Source organism: Drosophila sulfurigaster, chromosome 3 (assembly GCF_023558435.1).
Source record: "Drosophila sulfurigaster albostrigata strain 15112-1811.04 chromosome 3, ASM2355843v2, whole genome shotgun sequence".
In the NCBI taxonomy this organism is placed as follows: domain Eukaryota; kingdom Metazoa; phylum Arthropoda; class Insecta; order Diptera; family Drosophilidae; genus Drosophila; species Drosophila sulfurigaster.
In genome coordinates, this window is record NC_084883.1 from 26,338,920 (window position 1) to 26,344,919 (window position 6,000).

Consider the following 6,000-nt stretch of genomic DNA (forward strand, 5'->3'; position numbering starts at 1 on the left):
CATCAGTGCCTGAAACTGCCACAGTTATGTTATATGGAGGCAATCATCAGTTGTGGCGCACGTGCGTTCCTTAGTTGGACTCCAAGTCCCAGTATAGCAGCAGAAGTAGCAGTAGTTGTAGTTGTAGTAGTAGTAGTCGAAACTCGAAGAGGCATTTACGAGTTTTGAGTATGGAATTTTAAAATTCATATACATATTTATATTTCCACTAATTCATTTTTAATAATTTGTTTGGTTCTGCGGAGCGGTCGCTCCTCATCACGCCCCGCTCTTGTGTGTTAATTATCGTATGCGTTGCGTTGCGTTGCGCTGTGCTGTTCTGTGCTGTGCTGTGTTATGCTGTGGTCGAGCGGAGACAACCTGGCGGTTTGTAGAGAGAGAGATAAACGAGTTGGGGCCCCGCATCCAACAGGAGCAGGTCGCCTTTTGGCCAAGAGTGTGTGTACTGCCTGTGCCACAGATTTGGGGGTGAGATCGGCTCTTCTTAAACAATTTATTATGTTCTTAGTTTTATTTTTCATCTCACATTTTCGACTTACTACGAAGTACGTCTGAACTCCGAAAGGGCGGCCTCATTGGCGGCTTGTGTTTCTTTCTTCTTCTCAGCCTTCTTCCAACTTTTTCCCGCAAAATTCCCTTGTTAGACTTGTAATGCAGCGCAGACGCATCATTAGCTGCATTATGTTCAAATAAAATATGAAGTTTACACAATGCATACGCAGTATCTCATTGTCGAGCAATTACAACTAGATCACTTTGGTGGCAAAGTCGCTGTTGTATGGCACCCAAAATCAAAGTTGTACCCCGCACACACACACACACGCGCTGTGTGTGTCTGACAATCAGACAGAGGTGGAGCACGAGCTTCTGCTTCAAATGTGTGCCACATCTGCAACATACTGGCAGAAGTACTTGCCGTCGCTCCTCCTTTTTACTCCTTCGCTGCTTCAGTCCCAGTCGCAGTCGCAGTCACAGTCGCTGTTCCAGTCCCTTTTGCGACTGCGACTGCGACCGTCATGATCTCAAAAAGGAGGAGTAGTGCACATAGCGCAAGGGTCCAGAATCCAGCAAGTGGCCCCAAGCAAAAAGTGGGAGTTGCAATAATTGTTTAATTATAGGATTTTGTTCGTTTGACTTTGCATTTTGCGCGCATAACATTTGCTTTATATTCTTATGTCTTACACCTACACCAAATTCGGGTACTACACTGATGTCTTGCACTTGGTTTGATTTCGAGTAGACTCAAGTCTTAATAACGAACAGCTGCATAATAAAGTTGGCTGTTAATATTACATTAAATATGCCAGTAATGTATTAATCTTATATTAATTCTCCTCATTAGTTGTATACTTAATTTTATCCTTATTAGTGTATCCGATAGTCGCCAAAGCTAGTCAGCTCAAGTTTTGTCTGCTCGACTTGGAACTTGTCTTGTTCTCCTCCCTTCCTACCTGCCTTCTTGTTCTGCCTGGCATTTGCTGTGTTGTCATCGCACTCAAATCTGCAACCGCCACAGCAAGCAGCAAGCAGCCACAGCCACAACCACAGCAACTGGCACAGCACACCAAGACCAAGCAGCCAACCAAGTTGCGAATAACTCCGTTGGCTGCGTAGCTTCTCCGTCGCTTCTCGCCGTCGAGGCAGGCGGCTATTGATAGCTCTGCGAAAGCAATGGCGAAACATGCTGCAAGCTGCATGCCACATAATGCTGCTTGCAACCAGTCGGCAGCCCTCGCCGTGTTCGACTGCCTAATAAAAATGCACATTTTTTGAGGCTAGAGTGGCGTCGTCTCTCTCACTCTCTGTCGCTCCTAGCTGAGCATTTATGGCACGTGTTGGCCAGCTTTTGAAGCACTTAGAGCAAGTGCCAAATATGAGTCAGTTTAGCCAGCTAGCTGAGCTTATAGAGCACATATGTATACCAGCTGGTTAATATAATAATTTGCTATACATTTTTGGTTGCATTGTTGGAAATTGCACTCTCTCGTTTAAGTTATAAAAATTCCTTACATTTTTGCATATCCAAATTCTATCGTCAATGGAATGGCTCCTGCAATGGACGGACGGACGGACGGACAGACGGACCGACCACGAACCCTGTGCAATCGTGCTCTGAAAAATATGAGCCTAAGCCCGTGCCAGACTCGATGCTCATACCTTTTGCCTTCTCATTTAATGCCTGATGCCGCAGGGCGATCAGTTCGATCTCGAAATAGTGTGCAGCCGTTTGCAAATGGGCTCCAGCGAAGAGACTGATGATGAGGACGAGAACGAGCATCCGTACGAGGATGAGACCGAAGCTGAGGAGGCAAACGAAGACGGCGTTGTTTCTACTCTGAAAGATATCAAAGCTACGACTCCCTCTAATTACTGTAAAGCGTCCGAGTTTTCTGAACAAGCCATCGAACAGGCTGTCTGCCAAAACACCCACAACGAGCCGGCGCGACGCGTCGTCGCTCTCCCAAAATGCCCAGAGCAATCCAGTGCAGGTCATTCAGCACGGCCTAACGTACATAAGTATGTACTAAAGACGATGACGATGACGATGACGAAGATGAAGATGGGGATGGGGATGAAGGGCAACAACAGCGCAAGATGAACGCATATCTTTCTGTCTTGTGGACAGAGCAAAGGACGATGGCAGCTAAGTTAAATTGGCGGGCACTTGGCGGGTATGACGATACCTTCCTTACCTTACCTTACCTTACCGTCCATCCTATACTACACCATATAAGAGACGTTAGACGTGACGAGAATAATTTGCACGATAAGGATCTCAAGTGCCTTCGCTCAAGAGAACAGCGCGCATGCAAATTTTGAAGATTATGCTATGATTACCAGCAGTTAAAGTGATTTTGACCACACTCTATTGCACTGTTCATCAGATTTGTATTAAACCTCAAGATAACTGCCGCATGAATCGATGGTTACACATTTCATTCCTGCTCACCTAACGAGTAGTCTCGACCAGTCTTTTTAAAATCTACCAGCAAATACGAAAACTCTGTGAAGGGGATGCATACGTACCCAACCACCAAATATAGAGCCACAAAATATAAGAGAAACTTTCTATAAGTTCCAAATTATAAACAAAATGTGTACTGCAAGAATACTTAAAATAGTTTGTTATATCGACAGTGGATAAACCTCATTGAGGCATCTATCCTCCAAATTTAAGATGTCATCTTCTATTAAAGAAAATTCTATATTTGAAATCCACTAAAGATAAATATATCTTCATTTACAAAGATACCATCTTTTATTAATCCTACAAAAATATCTTTAACTGTCACTGTCATTCTAATTATTTATAGTCATATAAGATTAATTGAAAAATATGATATTATATTTCAAACTTATATTATTATTGATTTTATTTAAAACATATGTGATCGGAATAATTCAGTTGATCTCAAAATGACTGCAATTATTCAATGAACTGTTTTCGGATCTGTTTGGATCCGAACTTCCAAAATTTTCTATTCTGGATCAATTTCGCCAATATTCCCATATCTTATTAAGCATCGAATATCCATCGAATAGAATATGTGCCAAATAAACGAATGTTTGCTTGTTACCAATACAAATGAGTGCAAGTGCAAGTGTGTGAATATGTTACGATATCCACACACATGAACAGATAGACGGTAAGTAAACGTTGCAGGTTAACAGATGGCGCCCTGGCATTCAGTGGCTAAATAAACACATGGGATAAACGGACATTCATTCGCAATTGAATTTCACATTCACACAATCGCAACTCAATTGAAGATTGACAGGTTCATGAATGGATATTGTTCATTTTGTTTGTATTTGAATTTCATGCCCAGCAACAATTGCTCTTTTAGTGACCGCGCTCCCTGCCAGCCTACACACTCACTACACACAGCCGAGTTCGGTGCATCGCATTCATCGGGGAGTAGGTGGATTACGCACTCGAGTAAATATTGCTTATTCATGGGAAAGCCAATAGCGGCCAAATGCTTGAGCTGTGCGGTTCATTATTTTTCGGCTAATCCTAGTACAAAAGCCTACAGCAAGTGGAAATTTGCAGTGGCACAATAATTCTTATGCAAGCAGATAAATTCGTTTAACAAACATTAACAAATCCACGAATCCATATCCTCACATATGTACAGTTGAAATACAGATAACAAATTGGGTTTTAACAGGTTCATTGAAATCACATAAAACCAAAACTTATCTAATTATTTATTAGTAAACATAACTAGAGAAACTTTTCTCCATCAAAGCTCAAATTTAATGTTTTGTAAGAACATAAAAATAATGCTTGAATTAAATAATTCAAAAAGTTAATTTCAAAATCAGGCTCAAAACCTTTTACTCCAACACATTACATTATGTTATAAGTGTACCTCTTTTTGATTTTTTTCATAAAATGTTATTTCCTATTAAGAACATTTGTTCTATTCAATAGAAAAATAAGAAATGCCTAAGAGAAATTATTTACATATTTACAAGCTTCTTTTTTTGCGTCTAGCGAAATTTAAATGAACATTAAATTCTATAGAATATCTAAAAAAAAATTAACATAAAGTATATGGTGAATACAAAAAAGTATATAATACATAAAAAAACATATGGTGTAAGCGACTAAGCAATACTCTGTAAGCAATCCTCAAACGAATAGAAAAATAAAAGCATTTGTATGCAAATAAACCCCAATAAGTAGCACAAGACCAAAAATACTCCATCAAAGAAATTCCTGGACTAGCAAATCTTTTTCTACACACAAACCCAATCATCAATGTTTATACATAGATGCTTTAAAATTTGATTTGCGCATAAATTTCGAAAGGATTCCTATTGAATTGTAAATGTGTTGGGTACTCGGAGAATTGATTGAATTTGATTGAGAATAAATATGAAAGATTTCCAAGATAGACCCCGACAAAGTAACTGAGTCGGAACCTTTTTCCCCCTCCACTGTTGTTGATGCTCTATTAGCGCTATCTGTAAAACTAATTGGGGGTATAAAAGAGACTTTAAACGCCAAGAACACCCGCCGCTAGTGTGTCAGTTGAGGCCAAAGGTAACAAACACATTACAGTTCACAATTACTTAACTCTTCCACCCCGTTTGCGGCGGTTGTCTGTAAAATCGAAGGGGTATTTTTTAATGAGAGTCGGTATGCCAACACTTGACAAGTGCACCGGGTGAAATGACATACAAACAGAGCGATAAGTGCCACATCGTATACACACAGTGTGTGTAAAGTGTTCACTGCAATTATCTCCGTCCAACTGAAAGGATATTCACACAAGCCATATACATGTATTCCAACACTGTAACCCAATGGATTATTAGCCTGTGCTCTCGGAGAATACGACAGATTGCGTGGAATGACGTGAATTTTGACAGATGGTAATTTTCAATTTTTGTTTTTGATCTCACAATTTGTGTTCTATGCGCAAATTTAAAAGTGTTTCGTTGTCCTTAACAACGCTTTATTTGTCAAATAGGTAATTTGAATTGTTACAAAATAACAAAAATAAAAAAAGAGAAAGAGAAAGAGAGTGAAAGGCTTAGTTGGGGGGATTTCGATTTAAAGAGCCGCTTACATGTCACAATATTTAGCCTTGTTCTGAAAGATTAAGATTAGTGTCGAGCATCGTTTGTTGTATTCTATATCTGAAATGGAAAAATATGTAAAAATAGCATCAAATGATATTCCATGGTTGAGACCTAATGGTAATCATATTGATAACTCCCTCGGCGTAAATTATGGGTTACCACATGTTGGTACAATTTTCGGTTTGGAATAGAGCAGACCACGAGGGGCGGCGATTCGTTTTTTACTCGGTTTGGTTTGGTTTGGTTTGTGAGGGGGATTGTCGTCGCTTGATGGGGAGATTCGCGTAACAAACAAATTGTCACGTAGCCCTCACTTAGTGACAGCGATAGGCAAAATCAAGGAGAACGTTTTTTAGCACGCGCATGTTAACAAATGTGAGGGCGGTGGCGGTGACGAAGGCGGCA